At 43.5% G+C, this 19,996-nt stretch overlaps 1 long non-coding RNA gene across 1 annotated transcript; it reads left to right on the forward strand.

Annotated features, from left to right (window-relative positions):
• The first annotated feature begins 863 nt into the window (after positions 1-863).
• On the forward strand, positions 864-18,743 carry LOC117510980. Its single transcript, XR_004560863.1, has 3 exons — positions 864-877; positions 5,517-5,520; positions 18,570-18,743. It is a non-coding gene; the product is annotated as an uncharacterized LOC117510980 (long non-coding RNA).
• The last annotated feature ends 1,253 nt before the right edge of the window (positions 18,744-19,996 follow it).

Here is a 19,996-nt window from a genome sequence, read left to right on the forward strand (position 1 = left end):
CTCAGATAAGATAATTATAGTGGGCGATTTTTAACATCCACACAGATGCTGAGAATGACAGCCTCAACACTGCATTTTAATCTATTATTAGACTCTATTGGCTTTGCTCAAAAGTAAATGACTTATGGTATGGAAATAGAAGACTTAACAGTATTCCTGAAAACTCCCTTCTGTCTGATCATTTCTTAATAACATTTACATTTACTCTGATGGACTACCCAGCAGTGGGGAATAAGTGTCATTACACTAGAAGTCTTCAGAAGCGCTGTGTACTAGGTTTAAGGATATGATTCCTTCTTTATGTTCTCTAATGCCATATACCAACACAGTGCAGAGTAGCTACCTAAACTCTGTAAGTGAGATAGAGTATCTCGTCAATAGTTTTACATCTTCAATGAAGACAAATTTGAATGCTGTAGCTCCTCTGAAAAAGAGAAGCTTTAATCAGAAGTGCCTGACTCCGTGGTATAACTCACAAACTCGCAGCTTAAAGCAGATAACCCGTTAAGTTGGAGAGGAAATGGCGTCTCACTAATTTAGAAGATCTTCACTTAGCCTGCGAAAAAGAGTCTGTTGCTCTATAAAAAAAAGCCCTCCGTAAGCTAGGACATCTTTCTACTCATCACTAAGTGAAGAAAAATAAGAACAACCCCAGGTTTCTTTTCAGCACTGTAGCCAGGCTGACAAAGAGTCAGAGCTCTATTGAGCTGAGTATTCCATTCACTTTAACTAGTAATGACTTCCTGACTTTCTTGCTAACAAAATTTTAACTATTAGAGAAAAAATTACTCATAACCATCCCAAAGACGTATCATTAATCTTTGGCTGCTTTCAGTGATGCCGGTATTTGGTTAGACTCTTTCTCTCCGATTGTTCTGTCTGAGTTATTTCATTAGTTACTTCATCCAACCATCAACATGTTTATTAGACCCCATTCCTACCAGGCTGCTCAAGGAAGCCCTACCATTATTTAATGCTTCGATCTTAAAATATGATCAATCTATCTTTGTTAGTTGGCTATGTACCCAGGCTTTTAAGGTGGCAGTAATTAAACCATTACTTAAAAAGCCATCACTTGACCCAGCTATCTTAGCTAATTATAGGCCAATCTCCAACCTTCCTTTTCTCTCAAATATTCTTGAAAGGGTAGTTGTAAAACAGCTACCTGATCATCTGCAGAGGAATGGTCTATTTGAAGAGTTTCCAGTCAGGTTTTAGAATTCATCATAGTACAGAAACAGCATTAGTGAAGGTTACAAATGATCTTCTTATGGCCTCGGACAGTGGACTCATCTCTGTGCTTGTTCTGTTAGACCTCAGTGCTGCTTTTGATATTGTTGACCATAAAATTTTATTACAGAGATTAGAGCATGCCATAGGTATTAAAGGCACTGCGCTGCGGTGGTTTTGAATCATATTTGTCTAATAGATTACAATTTGTTCATGTAAATGGGGAATCTTCTTCACAGACTAAAGTTAATTATGGAGTTCCACAAGGTTCTGTGCTAGGACCAATTTTATTCACTTTATACATGCTTCCCTTAGGCCAGTATTATTAGACGGTATTGCTTAAATTTTCATTGTTACACAGATGATACCCAGCTTTATCTATCCATGAAGCCAGAGGACACACACCAATTAGCTAAACTGCAGGATTGTCTTACAGACATAAAGACATGGATGACCTCTAATTTCCTGCTTTTTAAACTCAGATAAAACTGAAGTTATTGTACTTGGCCCCACAAATCTTAGAAACATGGTGTCTAACCAGATCCTTACTCTGGATGGCATTACCCTGACCTCTAGTAATACTGTGAGAAATCTGGAGTCATTTTTGATCAGGATAGTCATTCAAAGCGCATATTAAACAAATATGTAGGACTGCTTTTTTGCATTTACGCAATATCTCTAAAATCAGAAAGGTCTTGTCTCAGAGTGATGCTGAAAAAACTAATTCATGCATTTATTTCCTCTAGGCTGGACTATTGTAGTTCATTATTATCAGGTTGTCCTAAAAGTTCCCTAAAAGCCTTCAGTTAATTCAAAATGCTGCAGCTAGAGTACTGACGGGGACTAGAAGGAGATAGCATATGTCACCCATATTGGCCTCTCTTCATTGGCTTCCTGTTAATTCTAGAATAGAATTTAAAATCTTCTTCTTACTTATAAGGTTTTGAATAATCAGGTCCCATCTTATCTTAGGACCTCGTAGTACCATATCACCCCAATAGAGCGCTTCGCTCTCAGACTGCAGGCTTACTTGTAGTTCCTAGGGTTTGTAAGAGTAGAATGGGAGGCAGAGCCTTCAGCTTTCAGGCTCCTCTCCTGTGGAACCAGCTCCCAATTCAGATCAGGGAGACAGACACCCTCTCTACTTTTAAGATTAGGCTTAAAACTTTCCTTTTTGCTAAAGCTTATAGTTAGGGCTGGATCAGGTGACCCTGAACCATCCCTTAGTTATGCTGCTATAGATGTAGACTGCTGGGGGGTTCCCATGATGCATTGTTTCTTTCTCTTTTTGCTCTGTATGCACCACTCTGCATTTTAATCATTAGTGATAGATCTCTGCTCCCCTCCACAGCATTCTTTTTCCTGTTCTCTCCTTTCAGCCCCAACCAGTCCCAGCAGAAGAGTGCCCCTCCCTGAGCCTGGTTCTGCTGGAGGTTCTTCCTGTTAAAAGGGAGTTTTCCTTCCCACTGTAGCCAAGTGCTTGCTCACAGGGGGTCGTTTTGACCGTTGGGGTTTTACATAATTATTGTATGGCCTTGCCTTACAATATAAAGTGCCTTGGGGCAACTGTTTGTTGTGATTTGGCGCTATATAAAAAAACTGATTGATTGATTGATTGATTTACATACATGACTATACTGACATACGATAATTTGGCCATATTGTACAGCCCTACTGTCAACTAGCTGAAAACTTGAATATTAATTTACATCTAAAGTGGCAGGGGGTTAAGAGGGCTGTAATGAGGGGGGTCAGCTGAAAAGCAAAAAAAGAAAAATGCTTATAAAGGTGGAGAGTATGGGGGGCAGAGCCCCTCCAGGTTTTAGTCATGCTCATGCTGCCAAGAACCATTTTACTGACAAAAATGTCTGAAGGACCTAAAGGACATGGTTATATGGCGAGGAGCTTTTCCAAGTATGTGAGAGGCAAATAAAGAAAAATGCTTAAAAAGGCATGTGGTCTGGGGCGCGGAGCCCCCCCCAGAAGCTGAAAGGTTTTTGCCATGCTAATGCTCCCCTAAAGCATTTACTCAAAATAAAGTCTGAAGAACCTAAATGACATGGTGAGATGCTCACAAGCTTCACCCATTCATGTCTGTGACATATGCATATTAATAATAATAAGTGGCTTATTAACTCAACATGTGTAGCCACATGTTGTATTTTGTGTTCAACAAACTATTTTAAGACATTTATTAGGTCTACTTGTGCATAGTTTTGGAGCTTTAGGCATTGCTATTACCTTTATTACTTATATTAGGCTGAAGCCATAGATCTGTGTGTAATAAATGTTGTCATTGTAGGGAAAACCAACTCTCCTGTAGCTAGTTAAGTGGTGTTTTATTCATTTAGTGCAACTATTTTTAAAAATCCACTATTTCTGTATTATCCATCATGACTTTTGTCATCCATCCACTTTTGTTCATGATATGGTGCCAATACATACACACACACACACACACAAGTATGTGTGTGTGTGTGTGTGTGTGTGTGTGTGTGTGTGTGTGTGTGTGTGTGTGTGTGTGTGTGTGTGTGTGTGTGTGTGTGTGTGTGTGTGTGTGTGTGCATAAAAGCTAGCTGATGATTCCACAAAACTTGTATAAACTTTGTTGAAGAATGATAATTTTTAGAACTGAGTATTTGTCCCAGTGAGATATGAGTAAGTGAGAATAGAAGGGAAGAAAGTGTCAAAGTAATAAAAGAAAGAAAATAAATCAAATAGCTAATCATGACAGGCATGGATTAGGAGGGATCAATTTTACATTATTCGAAGAACAAAATAAGTAAATGAGAGAATCAGCTCAGTTATTACTTGAAATTGTTGATGTTCTAATAAGCCGTCTATGTGCAGTTTGCTTCAGTGGATTGTAGGAGTGTGTGGGCCAATGAGCTATCCGGTAATATATACAGATCAGTGGATATGATGCACTAGAACAGGGGTGCTCAAGTTCGGTCCTCGAGAGCTACCTTCCTGATACTCTTAGTTGTCTTCCTGCTCCAACACACCTGAATCCAATGAAAGGCTCATTAAAAGCCTGATAACGAGTCTTTCATTGGATTCAGGTGTGTTGGAGCAGGGAGACAACTAAGAGTATCAGGAAGGTAGCTCTCGAGGACCGAACTTGAGCACCCCTGCACTAGAAGATTTATTTGGGGGGAACCTGAGCTTAAGTAGCCAGGGGACGGTAAAAAATAAAAGAAAACATAAATGTTCATAAGGCACACTAACATATGGAGCCCGCCTAGGGACATTGTATTTAAAAAAAAATTTTTATTATTTTTTGGTCCATAATATTGCGAGGGAATGCAAAAGGTATCGCAATAATCTGGGTCCAAAAAAATTAACCACCATGTCCCTAGGCAGGCTCCGTACTAACAGGTGTTGCTACGTAATATCACTGTTGTATAAATAAACTATATTTCATACGGAGTCTTACAGCGATGTAGCAACTTATTCCCTCATCTCACAGGGTCCCATTCTCTCGTGAATCCTGTTGCTGTCTGCTGCATGTGTGTGCGTGCATATATGCGTTCAATCTCCCCCCACCTGATTCCATTCACTGTGTGCTCTGATAGGCACAAGCTTTAATATGATGTTACAACCCCAATTCCAATGAAGTTTGGATGTTGTGAAAAATGTAAATAAAAACAGAATACAATTTGCAAATCCTCTCCAACCCTTATTCAATTGAATACACCACAAAGACAAGATAGTTCATGTTCAACACTGATAAACTTTATTGTTTTTGTGCAAATATTTGCTCATTTTGAAATGGATGCCTGCAACACATTTCAAAAAAGCTGGGGGCTGGTACATCTTTCCTTCTAACAACAATCAGGCTGTAATGACAAATCCGACTGAAACGGCATAACAGGTAAGATTAAGACTTGGCTGTGGCTCGCCCCACGTTTACACACTTACTAAAGTCAAATAATGTTAGAACTTGTAGAAGAATTTTTAGGTCCTTATTTGAACTATGATGAACTATCAAGTGTCCTGATCCGAACTGTATGTCCTCTGGTTGAACTAGCAGGTGTTCAACCCCAAAAAAAGGGCTCTATTAGCCATTCAGTCTGTCAGGGGCTTTCCAAGGCCTTTTAGGTGCTTTCCCGCAGGCCATGTGCAGGGGCCTCAGGCCAGCTGCACCTGTGGCTGAGGCCACGTGCGGGGGGGGCCTCAGGCCAGCTGCACCTGTGGCTGAAGGTCTTTTAAAAAAATCAGTTGTAAATCCTTCACGTTTTAATGGGAGCGTTTGTCACAAGGCTTAAGGCTGAATTATTCTAAAGTGTTGTGTCCTTTTCTAGCATATCACTTGCAATTAGTTTGTGTTATCTAAAAGACGACATCCCGAGAAGACTAAAGACGGACCACGACAGAACTTGGCGAGCCAGCTTCAGGAGGGTCCAGGGGCATTCCGGCAGCCTGGGGCAGTCCAGCTCATCCCTCCAGACCGTAAATAACAGTGATCACGACTAAAAGGTAAGCAGAAACCTTTTATAACTTCTGCACGATCTGGAGGAGTGAGTCGGGATTTCCGCCCAAGTTGACAGGTGATATTTTTTAATTGCCTCTTACCCAAAAGAACCTGGACTAAGAAAATTGATAAAAGACAAAAAAAGATAAGATTGAAAATTATCAGGCCTTGTAGATAAAATGCTCAGAAGGTGTGTGTGTTCCCGGGAAAAAGAATGTCTGTGTGAGTGAAAGGTCAGGAATGTTCATGAACTCTGGTGCGGAAAAGAGTGCGTGGAGAATTAACCTGGATGCTTGGGGAATAATTGGTGTTGAAATTCGTTACTAACGTGCTGCGCTGTAGGGGTTAATTTAGGGGAGTATACTGACAAATAGATACAAGGTAATACAAGGTTATTTAAAGAGTTTAACAGAGACTGAAGTGAAATAAGTGAGAAAAAGAGTTTAACAGAGAATACGTGCAGAGGAAGCACAAGATAAGCGCCTGAGGGGGCGCAGTAGAAATACCGTACATGATAAAGAGATTTAAAGAGAAAAGTGCAAAGTAGCACAGCTGACAGTAAGTAAAAGAGCTCAATAAAGGACGTCATTTTTTAAGAAAAGAGAAAAACTATAAAAAAAAAATAAAAAAAATGAATGAAGAGTTAGTGCAGAATACATGAGAATTAATGAAGCAGAAAATAGTGCAGTAAGGCACCAAATACACGCTTGTGGGGCGTGGGAGAAGAATAAGTAATTAAGTACACAGTAATATGAGTTTTTTATAAGAAAAGAAAAAGAGAGTATTTTCAGTGCAAAGGCACATTAAGCTCACGAGGAGCTCAGTAAGTGAAAAAAAAAGTAGAAGAAAGTGCAGAAAGGCACAGGATACGCACGCGAGGCGCGGTAAGGCGTAGAAGTAAATGAAATATTGTACGCTCAAAGAGGGCTTGTAAAAAAAATAATATATGAAGTTGCTGGCAGCGCCGGAGAAGCTGTCTAACGTGAAGAAGAGATACATGCTTAAACAGAACACATGGTGAATAAAAGGTTGTTTAAAGCCGCGGAGTGAAAAGTGGCAGAAGTCTAGATAGAGATATATAGAAAGTTGTTTTAATAAATTTTTGTGTATAAAGCTTTTGAAGATTGGTGTGGTGGGAGAGCGGGGAGTTGCAGGCAAAGCTGTGAGGGCTTGCAGGCTGGCTGACATACAAGATTAATGTGAAAGAGTACGAGAAGGAGGAGGCGTTTAGACCCAACAGAAGGACTTGGGAGGTGCATGACAGGCAGAGAGGAAAGTGTGAAACAGAGACAGTGAAGAAAAAGACAGGATAAGAGACTGCTATGTAATACAGAGAAGGTAGATATTATTTCAAAGAAAGAAAACTAATAAACAAACATAGCAGAAGAAGACGAGAAGCAGAAAGTTAAAAAATTAGAAGGAAAATAGAAAGTCGGGAGCAAAGACATTAGGAAGTGTTAGGGTTGTAAGAGGATTAAATAAATAAAGTTGGTTATAAATCAAAAGAGTTAAATCTTAGATTATAGTGAAAAAGCTGACAGACTGATCAATGCTTGGGACAGTCTTGATGGGAGACTTAAGTGATGATGAAATAATACTCCCAGAACATTACTTGACTGACGGAGACATCGAAACCCAGGGAATCAGGACACATTTTTGGCTGGAAAGGACCTATTTTGACAGGGTAGGAGCAGAACATTGGCAGGACGAACAAGAGATCAATCAGAAATTATGGCAGATTACTAAGGTAATCAATCTGAAGCAAAAGAAAGAACAATTCCCTCTAATTAATTGGGAGCTGCTGATAAGACGTCTGTGGCATCAGGGTTAACCCCGTGGCTGGAGCTGCTTTGTGCTGATCCTCATAAAGAAATTAGCATACCATAAATCATTTAGTAACACTACCAACCGATCTAGGTGAAGAACTGTTTCCTAGGTTGACTCTGACTGTGGTCCCAAGGAAGGTTCGGTGGGAAACAGGTAAATTTTCATATTTAGTTAAAGAAAAAGAAGACGGGCATAACAGTTGGAAATTTAATCCTTTTAAGGGTTTAAAATACAAAACAGGTGTTACAGCCGGCAAGTTATTGGTCTGGATCAGGACAGCCCCTGAGGGACTACCAGAGCACCATAGAAACATCTCACATAGCGTTTGTCAGGGTTACATGGGTAACTCTCAAGGTCAAGGTCGGGAAAGTACCCCGCTAGACTTAGTACTAAGAAAATATCCAGGAAAACGCATTAAGGCCAACCAATGTATGAAAAAGTGGCACAAAGGTCACATGGGGGCAGGCAATGGCCTTTGGAGGGATCATTTGATCCGGTGAGTGTGTGAAGCAGTTGCGGTAGAAATACAGAAAAAAGAAATTAAAGATCAGCAGGAAGAACGTAAATAACAACAAAAAACGCACTGAAGAAAAAGAAGTTTTGGCCTTGTTCAAGCAGGAAGCACAGAGGCTACAGCAGAAAAGAGAAAAAATGACAGAGGAAAGATCCAAAGACACTAAAGCCAGTGCACCGAGCTGGGAAGCAGAGCCACCCCCATATAAACGTCATGATATGGGAAAGACAGCTGGACAATTTGTATTAGGAACTCGTGAAGAGGACCAAGGCATGGATGTGGAGGGCAAATTCACACTGACACTAAAAGCTCGAGAGCCACAAGGAGACAGGTCCTCAGTCTGTCAAATGGATCATACAAGGTCTCCAAGTCCGAAAGTAAGTGGTCGCATCACCACGACCAAGCAGGGGGGGCCACAAATAACAGTGACACAGAGGCAGACGAGGATAAAGAGAGAGACCTGAAGGCTCCGCCTGTACATCGAGGTCCACTGAAAACCGTCCCCTCCCACCATAAGTCAGCCGACTGGACCTTCACAGGCTGTAGAGGCTCCGAAGAGTGGCACAAGAGCTTCTGTGACACACTGGATCTGGCCAGAAGAGATAATGAAGAACTAGCTGAGCACCTTCGGCTAGCGAAGGAAAGAATACAAAGACATAGGGACGCCGAGGAAAGAAGAATATTACAACAATCGACGCCCAATCAAGGGAATCACATTATAGAGCCACCACCCGAAAAATTTCTGGTGAGATCGTCATTGAGAGTGCAAAAGAGGCCCGACTCAGGCAAAGACAACAATGTGTAGCCAAAGACATAGCGGCTTTAGAACAGAATATAACCAACTGGATAGACTGCCTGGAACCAGTCAGCGCACTCGATCTGGAAGACAGTATGGAGCCCCCACAGAAGAAGAGGAGGATGAAGACCTCATACGCCCATTGGTGGTTAGAAATGGTCATCATGGTGTATACCCCATGGAGCTGGACAGACATGGTGGGGCTGGCCAACAGGCTGCCAGACTCACCCAAGGAGCTGGGGAGATGGATAACTGCCTTAGAAGAAGGCACTGCAAGGGTAACCTTGTCTTTAGGTGACATAAAGCCTTGCTAATGCATGTCATGGGGAAACATGACACTGAAGAATTAGCAGGAAAGGTCTGGACTAACACAAATGATGGGCACTAATCAACATGATGAAGTCCCCTTTAACGCTATAGAAACTCCATGTGGGAAGGACTGAGAAGAAAAGTACCCCTGAGGTCTTGGATCCCTCTAAATTGGATGATGAGGAGTGGACACCTGAAGAGTGCCCAAAGAAGTTCCTGCACCGATTCCAGAAGAGATGGGCGGAGGAAACAGGAAATGCATGGAACCATTCTCCAGCAACTGAAATCCTGTTTAAAATAACTGCCAAAAAAGGCTCTACAAGATGAGGTTCAGAAAGCCCTAGATGGAGTCGTGGGACTATCAAAATGAATTGGGCTTTATACTCTGGCATATTTGTCACCATCTTGAAATTCTACAAGAAAGAAAACAAAAAGAAGAAGATGCAGCAAATCCCTGACGAAAAAAATTGGTGCAGATGCAGTTGGAGAGCTAACCAAAGTCAAGAAAGAAAAAAACAAGACCCAGGCACCAATGCTGACCCCTGTTCCTTCTGAGCCGGGCAAGCACGGGCCCTACGGCAAACACTGCTTGCCACCATACAGGCAACCTGTGGTAACAGCCACACAGAGCCCCCAAGGAGCAGAGGAAGCACTCCTACAGGAGAAGTCTCAGCACCAGTGGAGCATCACTATCACTACCATAGCACTGGCACACCCGGAAATGGACCCACCTACAGTCATGGGTGGAGAGGAGAGTCACGGAACTTTCAAGGTCAAAGAGGAGGGTGGCGAAGAGGATCTCGCCAACCTTCATTTGGAAGCAGATTCCAGAACTCAGCTCCCAGGAACAGTCAAGCGGGACCGCCTATGGGACCAACACCCCAATAGGGGATCAACCCTCTAATGAGTGCTGGAGCTGTGGACAACCTGTACATCGAATGAGAAATTGTCCGGCCCGACCTTGGGTTGGACCCTCTGCCTATTGGCAATAGGGAGGCCTAGAGAAGACAGGAGGGGGAAACGGTGGCATTGGCTATTTCGATGATACCTAAGGAAGAGCCAACCGTCACCGTTAATATACAATACAGAGATTTCCCTTTCATGGTGGATACAGGGGCAACATACTCTTGCATAGGGAAATGGGCGCTCATCTCCCCCCTCTCTGGGTCTGTAATTAAGGACCATCGGGCTTCTCTGGGAAGACTCAAATCATACCTTTTACACGCCCACTTCCTGTAACGATTGCAGGAAAACAATTGAAGCACCCCTGTTATACTCACAAATACACCTGTGAATTTGCTGGGAAGAGACATTTTATGTAAGCTACAAACCCAGATAGTGTGTACCCATCAAGGACTGCAAATACACTTTTCTGACGAAGCACCTCGCCAACATTATGGTGCTTATGGCATGGGAAACAAGGTCCGACCTGTGCAACCCATGTTATACTGGCTGAATTACAACCAGAAAATTCAAATTCTCAACTGGAATGGGAAAAATGGAAGCCCTGGGCAGAACAACACTATGCAGCAGTATATACACCTAGTTTACCTTTACATGTCACTCTGATGTTCGATGCCAAACAAGAACAAACTGACTATGCATGCTGCTGGGATGTATTGATGAATCAACGGCTGTTTCACATAACCACCACAGAAATTATTTAGGCCCCAAGGGGCTGCAACTTCTGTCAAGCTAACTTCGGCTGAACAACAATGGTATCAAGTGCCAAATGCCACGCCTCATGTGACCCTTTTAGTCTCCAGAAACGTACGAATCCCATGACCTAGGTCCAATGGTAAAGACAGCCTCAGAAGTTGAAGAATGGCAAAACATGGAAAGTCCACAAGTACATCTGTCAAAAGACCAGCAGTTTATACGAATTCATTTAAAAGAAAATGATGAGGCTATAGCTCAAAAAGTGGAGCTCAATCCTAGACCAGAGGGACAGATGGTGTTATCGGCCCAACAAGAGAAATTGTTAGAGCAAATACCACCAGTGGTGTGGTCCAAAAGCAAAACAGATGTAGGACTAGTAAAAACAGCCTTACCAGTAAAAATAAAAGTAAAACCGGGAGCAAAACTGCCTCACCAAAGGCAGTATCCATTAAAACCTCAGGGTATTGAAGGCAATAAAACCAGTAATTAAGGGACTAATGGCAGCTGGAGTTTTAATAAAAACTGCCAAGCCCATGCAATACTCCTATCTATCCTATCCCTAAAAACAATACCAAAGAGTATCGGCTGGTACATGATCTGCGTCCTATCAATGCAATAATAGAAATGGATGCACCTATAGTACCTGATCCGCATACTATACTATCAAGCATCCCTGCTGGAGCAAAATGGTACACAGTAATAGATCTGTGTTCAGCCTATTTCAGTGTGCCTGTGCACCCAGACTCACAACATTTGTTTGCATTCACATTTCTGGGACAACAGCTAACGTATACACGGCTACCTCAGGGACTGAACCTGTCCCCAGCCCTCTTTAACAAAGTCCTGGCTGAAGATTTACAACACCTTGACATACCCAGTACAGTGGTGCAATATATGGATGATCTCCTTATTGCATCAGAGGACTCAAGAACAGTGTGAAAAGATTCATTAATTGTATTGCATGCATTGACAGATGGAGGTCATAAAGTAAGTAAGGACAAATTGCAGTTCTGCAAACAACAAGTAGAATACTTGGGAAGACAGTTGTGTGGGACCACGCGATGTATAGCCCAAGCCAAGTGGAGGCTATAATCAGGCTCCCAAACCCCAAACAGTGGGGCAGATGCTTTCATTCCTTGGGATGGCAGGGTACAGTCGGCCGTGGATTTGTGATTATGCTATAAAACTGCACCTTTGCGTGACATGATTAGAGCAGTGGGGCAAAACAGCAATGCAGCTCTCCTCGTCTGGACAGATCAGGCAACGGGAGCTTTTGAGGCCCTAAAAACAGACATGCAATCTGCTCCCGCGTTAGGTAACCCAGATTATGGGAAACCTTTCCATTTGTATGTTACTAAAAAGCTGGATATGCTTGTGCTGTACTAATGCAGGAAACAAATGAAGGAAAACAACCATTGGCCTATTATAGTACAAAACTTGACAACATTGAAACAGGATTGCCACCATGCTATCAGGGTCTAGCAGCAGCTGTCTTTGCATTTCAAAAAGCATCATCCATAATCATGGGACATGCAGTAACGTTGTACACGTCGCATCAGTTACATGCCCCTGCTAACCAGTCAACGTTTTGTCTAACACAAGCTAGACGCATGGATATGAAGTTGTGTTGTCCGCTCCAGAAATAACAATACAACGTTGTCACACGGTGAATCCCGCAACCAAATTGACCACACGTTAGATGGTACTCCACATAACTGTGTGGCAGAGACAGAGAAATTTTTGAGAGCCAGAGAACATTGTATAATCACGCCATAGATGCAGATCTAACCCTGTTCGTGGACGGCTCATGCTTTCGGGATGCCGCGGGATTGCATGCGGGTATGGGGATTGTTAAACTAAACACGGATGGCGAGACCTTTGAATTACTGGAGTCCCAAGGAATGATCAGCCTTGTTCAGCCCAACTGGCAGAAATCAAGCCTTAACTATGGCTTGCAGATAGCTAAAGATCAAGTGTTAATATCTACACAGACTCAGCCTACGCTTATGGCGTTATGTCATGTACATGCAAACATTTGGAAACAAAGGGGATTCCTGAGAGCAGATGGCACCCCTGTCACTCATGGAGAAGCGATTTTCCCAACTGTTACAAGCTCTCCAATTACCGTCTGAGGTAGCCATCATTAAATGTGCCGGTCATCAAAAGAATAATAACATCATAGCTCAAGGTAACAAACCTAGCAGATGACGCAGCTCGCAAAGGAGCACAAGGAGAAAATATGTTTCCCCTGCTAACCATCCAAGATTGTGCCCCACTGGTTTCACTTGACGCACTGATAGTGGCTCAAAGTAGGGCCAGTGGAGAAGAAAAACGAATGTGGGTTAAACGAGGCGTATTGAGACACGCAGTCAGGGGCCAGCGGACAAGCTGTGGCGCAGTAGTCATGGACATTTTGTGTTACCCACCAATTTATTACGACATGCAATCATTTGGGCCCACGGACCCGATCATTTGTTCGCGAGTCCAATTATGAACAAACTAAAAGCTGTCTGGTGGTCACCATATATGGCAGCTACAGTGGACCGTTTGTTGAATGAGTGTGAGGTATGTGCACAGTACAATGTCCGAAATCATTCACAGCCCCCTTTAGCCCACATTCCGGTCCTTGATGGGCCATTCAGACATCTTATGATGGATTTCATAGACATGGGAGCTGAAAACCGAGTTAAACGAATGAGATATGTTTTGGTAGTGATATGCAGATTCAGCCGATGGATTGAGGCAGTAGCCTCTGCAAATCAAGACCATAAACGTTAGCCAAATTTCTGTGCCGAGATGTTCTTTCCAAGATTTGGCATTCCAGATACTATCTCATCTGACAACGGTAGGGCTTTTGTAGCCAAGGTACACAAGAAACATTCAAACAATTGGGTATCAAACAGAAATTTGGGTGTGTTTTATCACCCCCAATCAAATGGGGCGGGTGGAACGGGCTAATGGCATTTTAAAGAAACAAACTAGCAAAAATCATAGCAGACAGCAATGGCAAACTAACCTGGCTGGATGCGTTGCCGCTTGCTTTATTGTCAATGCGCTCACAAACTAACCGACTAACCCATTTGACACCATTCGAAGCTCTTACAGGTCGGCCGATGCCTATCCATACCTAAGAGGACCCTACGAAGGACCATCGCTGGAGCAGCTACAAGACGAATGGCAGTAATTATCTGAGACAGTTAACCCAAATACACAAAACTATCTTTTTGCAGGTCAAAGGTGCTACAGAAGACAGAGAAGCAGAGATTCCACTCGAAAATCAGAGCATCCAGCCTGGTGATCTGGTTTACGTCAAAGTGTTCAAAAAGAAGTGGGACAGGCCCCGCCGAGAAGGTCCTTTTAAAGTTATTCTTGGCTCACGTACAGCAGTCAAAGTAGACGGTAAGGACACTTGGTTTCATTTAAACCACTGCTGTAGGGTTGGTGGCCAGCGCCCCTGCGGCCTCGGCAAAGCTCGTCTTGGCAGAGCCGCCGGGCCAAGGGGGGAAGCAAGAGAAGCCAGAGACCCTACAGCAGCACCGAGGGACGGCCACGCCCTCCCTGCAGCCAGAAGAAGCAACGAGGGAAGGCCACGCCTCCCTGCAGCAGGCAAACCACCGGCCAAGGCGCTCACAGAGACTGATTGAACAAAGACGACGCACAGCTTCGAGGAGTAGTGGATCCCTGCCAGATAGAGCAGCGACAGACTCAGATGCAGACTCAGAAACAACTGGAGACGCAGGCCAACAGACAGACAGAAATACAGACCGACAGATAGACAGGCCACAGGAGACATCAGACTCGGACAGCAATTAGTAGATTTACCGACAGAAGAACCACAGGAAGTACAACCCAGGACAAAGCACAGATACACCACACATCCCTAGTGACAGCTCATCTAGTGACGGCTCACTCAGTAGCACATCTAGTAGCACATCTCAACAGTCATCAGAGCAATGATTAAGGAATTATTCAAGGGATTGACAATACTACTGGTGGTCAGTATGGAGAAAATAGGACATCCCAAACAATTACAACGGACTGTGCCGTGGCCATGGCCGCAATAGCAGCTAAACAAGGCATTTCTAAACACAGGAAAAACATATAATTTGGTATACATTAAATCAAAAGCCTACAAGAACATAGGAATAAGGAAAGCTGGGGGATTACATATTAGGCGAAGCCATTAGCATCAAATGTGACGAGGAGGGAACACTCAACATAGAGGTAATTTGTGATAAAAGAGGGGATGCAGGAAACCAAGCAAGACGTAACTGTTACAGTACATGAAGCCACAAATGGGGTAAAAATCAAACCAAGGAAAAAGAGGACAATTAGAAGCCTAGAAACAAGCAGTCACTTAGGGAGATGGGGATCCCAGTACAGACCTAGCCCGCACACAAGGGTTGAAGATCCAATTTATTTTACCAATGGTTGAAATTTTCGGCTAGGCAGATCAGTGAAAAGCCTGCATAGCCTGTCACCGGAAAGGTGTGATACCTCAGGCTAAACCCCTACCTGATATCAACAACTGTTATAGGAGTCCCCAACATAACTCAGACCAAGCAGAATGCTATACACAATGTGTTATGAAAATGGCAGTAGGTGATGAAAAATATGCTGCCGACAGTAAACTTTGTCCAGTGCCCCTAAGTACAGAAGGAACCGTTCCACCTATGATTAAAATAGAGAAAGGGATGATACACCCATTCTGTATAGCTAAAGGATTAGTAGCACAATACATAAGCGATTGGCAGGTAGGGACGACCCAGTCAAAACACCACATACAGTGTATGCAAAAGCAGCAAGAATACAAACCGGCCAAAACAGCATGGAACATTACCGTCTGTCACACCCTGCCAGCAGCAGGCATACGTGTGAACAAATAGTACCGGCCACAGGGGGGTCTGTAATTGGACTGAATCTCACCCATGCTTCATGGGTATCTACTCCAAATTTAGCTAAGGGAACGGTACCCTTAGCTGACCTCTTTTGATATGCGGACAAAAAAGGAAACTCCTGTCATCGCTGTCCCCTAATTGGAAAGGCCTTTGTGCATCCTTTGATGCTCACAGGAGCTATAACAGTAATTGAAATGCCAAATTCAATACAACCCATGCCACAGAAACTTCGTAAGAAAAGAGGAATAACGTTTTAAAACAGACTACAACATCACAGTAAGAAACGGGATACCAGAAGGGATACCCCGACAATTAGAAGCCATAGACAGTAGCAGAGTTAAAGCAGATGAAGACGCGGATAAATGGGGATGGGCATTGGCTCTGTTCGGGGGTTACTCCAAAAATCCGTTCTAGGTCCAGGAGGTGCAGTGGATTAATTACTTGTGGTATAATCAGCAAAGATACCTGAACTGGACATTGGCAGCAGTAGGAGCCTTAACCGAACAACTGCACGCCACCTCGCTAATGACAATGCAAAATAGATTAGCTATCGAGATGATGATGGCTGATGAACAAGGAGTTTGTATTATGATCAAAGCCACCGAATGTTGCACAGCTATTCCCATGCGTACAGGGGAAGATGAAATTTGACAGAGCTCTTAATCACACTTGAAGAGATGCAACAGGAACTGTTAAGTAACTCCATAGGAGGGAGAAATGAAACTGACGATTCTGGATACATTGTAGGGAATGGAATGAATATTGGCCCACTATTTTCACTGTTTGGGGCTCTAAGGAGAGGGTGGATATCATGGAAAGACTGGTTATATCAGATAGGTATAATCTTGGCACTAACAGGGGTGGCGGTCTTGCTGGTAATATGTTGTGGTATTCCCTTGATAAAATTTCTGCTCAATAAATTGATTTCATCCACAGTTAGGACAGTTCCCCACTGTTAGCCATCCGAGCCCTAGAAGAAAGCACAAACGAAACAGACAGAGAACAGAATATATGGAAATGGATGAAATACCAATTATCCTCCCCGACAGCCCCCAGCTCCCTAATATTGTGGCGTATACCCCAGATAGGGAGGACTGGGATGGGCCGTGCTTGGTGATATTGTAGACGAGGAAGAAGACATGCACGCACATTTACATTCACACACATGCACCCACAAAAATGAGGGATAGGATAGACAATATCTGAAGAATGACATGGATCCTGTAATAATGAAACGTATATGTATATTACTAGGACACAGGAGTATGGCTGAGAGACCAGACTCCCCTGATCAGGGACCTATGCCTGATCTGCCTCTATCAAGTCTGATTGGACTCTCCATGAACCTGTTTGGAGAAGAGGATATACAGGAGGGATGGTTGAGACATGATTGGTCGCCACAGCCGCCTTCCATCCAGCAGCTAAACCAGTTGGCAACAGAAGGATCTTCACGTTCCAGCACTGGCGATGACGCGGCTTCACAGAATCTGCCTGCAGCAAGAGTCGGCCCGAGGACTCCACCATCACCTGAAGGACCCCTTTGGACTCAGGAACACACCCCTTCCGCAGATGCCATGGAGACAGTCACATGTGCCACGTGGCAACGATACCCTCCAGGGAGGCAGCCAAGGTCGGCCATATGCAGCAACTGCCCGAGTGCATCCTAGACCCAATTCACTGCTAGGACCTGTCCCAGCTTTCCACCCCCAAGGCAGGAGAGATATTCTGATCAGCCCAGTACCTCTGGAGGAGGATCAGCAGGGGTGGACCTTAGTCGAACTCACCCACCAGGACAGAGGGGAGCTTTGTACAGGCTGCTAAATGCCCAGAGTGTCCCAACCACTTGCCTGTGCGACATCAACAATACTCCCCCCACACACGAAAGCCTTCCCCCTTGTACTTCCTGTCCCCTGGACTGCACAACCTTAATCTGGTCATGGTCACCCCACTGGACATGGCAATCTTGGTTCGAGAGCTTCGTCTTCCACAAGAGTCTGTTCCAAAAACCTTGGAGCAGCTCCTGCCTCTCACAAATCCACATTCCCCATGGGCTATTTGAGGAAATCATGCCACAACTGAGTCAGACAGCTGCATACCTGTTAAGGATACACCGTGGACAATGCCAACATCTCTTGTGCTCAGGAGGGCCTCCATACTCAACTGTGTGGTCTTCAGTCTAGTATGGACATGCTAGCCAGCATGATGGAGCATATGGAAAGGGAACAGCTAGGGCTGGCCACCCACCACCCTGAATGTGGGCAAGAATTCTCTGGGGGCCCTGTACAACCTGGCCAAGCAGCACAAGGAGCTGGAAAGATCCATCAGAGAACTGCACGACTGTCTGGAAAGCCAGAATTCCTGATCCTTCCCCCACTACCCCTGAAAGGCCAACATCCCCATATTCCCCAACTTCTCCCAAAACTTCAGACGCTGAGTAAATGCTGAGGAGCGCGGACTGACGTAATGGCACTGACACGGACTATGATCTTGGTTCTTGAGTTTGAATTGCGGACTGGTTTCAGAAATCGCACTGATCGCACCTGAACTTAGTGAAACTTTTGTCAGTCCATCTTTTGACATTCTCCTCTCTCTTACACATAGACTTAAATATGGATACATTAAGGCGGAGCTTGGTCCCCACACACATTCGTCTTAAAATTTCTGACCAATGACATGCGTTCATTGTAATTTTTTTTATTTTATTTTTTTTTTATTTTTCGATTTATTAATAAAAGCAAAAAAAAAACTCAAAGAAAAATGAGAAGGGTGGGAAATGCATGTTTTTATTATGTTTTATCAGATAAAATAAGAATTATTTTTAAGCTAGTCCCTCTTTAATGCCAGTTAGAAATGGAGCCTGAGTTGTTTGTGTTTTTGTTTTCAAATTTAGCTTACATTTATTTTTGCATAATGATGATATTTGATAATTTTTTACTTTTATGTGCATAAAGTTGATGAAAGCAAATGTGTGTATGGAATATTGTAACAACACCCACTGTCTTTATATATGAATCTGTTGGTTGGGTATTTAGCAGCTGTTTGTGACTGTCCAACCTTTGCTTGTACCTGGAGACCTGACTGATGAGAACACGGTGAAAGGGATCGTGGAGAAGACTGTCGCTCATTATGGCAGACTGGACATCCTGGTGAACAACGCAGGTATCTTGATCATGAGTGGCATCGAGACCTTGGATCTGTCGCAGTTTGATAAAATCATGAACATCAATCTGAGGTAAGACATGACATCTAGACCCAATGCCAATACCCCCCCACCAACACATACACACACATGTACACACACACGCGCACACACACACACACACACACACACACACACACACACACTTCACCCTTTGCTTTCTTTTTGTACTGTCCAGTCATGTGATGAAATATGGAGAGGTCTGCAATTTTTATCGGAAGTACACTTCAACCGTGAGAGACAGAATTTAAAAAAAAAAATCACATTGTATGATTTTGAATAATTAACTTGCATTTTATTGCATGAAATAAGTATTTGATCACCTACCAACCAGCAAGAATTCTGGCTCTCACAGACCTGTTAGTTTTTCTTGAAGAAGTCCTCCTATTTTGTACTTTTTACCTGTATTAACTGCACCTGTTTGACCTCGTTACCTGTATGAAAGACACCTGTCCACACACTCAATCAATCACACTCCAACCTAGCCACCATGGCCAAGATCAAAGAGCTGTCTGAGGATGCCAGGGACAAACTTGTAGACCTGCACAAGGCTGGGATGGGCTACAGGACAACAGGTAAGCAGCTTGGTGAGAAGACACCAACTGTTGGGGCAATTATTAGAAAATGAAAGAAACATAAGATTACTATCAATCTTCCTCGTTATGGGGCTCCATGCAAGATCTCACCTTGTGGGGTAAGGATGATTCTGAGAAAGCCCAGAACAACACAGGAGGCCCTGTTCAGTAACTTGAAGAGAGCTGGGACCACAGTTGCAAAGATTACATAAGCAACACACTATGCCATCATGGTTTAAAATCCTGCAGGCACACATGGTCCACTTACTCAAGCCAGGACATGTCCAGGCCCTTTTGAAGTTTGCCAATGACCATCTGGATGATTCAGAGAAGGCATGGGAGAAGATCATGTGTTCAGATGAGACCAGAATAGATCTTTTTGGTATCAACTCCACTTACCATGTTTAGAGGATGAGAACAACCCCAAGAACACCATCCCAACTGTGAAGCATGGGGGTGGAAACATCAAGCCAGCACATGTCCAGGCCTGTTTGAAGTTCACCAGTAACCATCTG

Source organism: Thalassophryne amazonica, chromosome 5, assembly GCF_902500255.1.
Source record: "Thalassophryne amazonica chromosome 5, fThaAma1.1, whole genome shotgun sequence".
In the NCBI taxonomy this organism is placed as follows: domain Eukaryota; kingdom Metazoa; phylum Chordata; class Actinopteri; order Batrachoidiformes; family Batrachoididae; genus Thalassophryne; species Thalassophryne amazonica.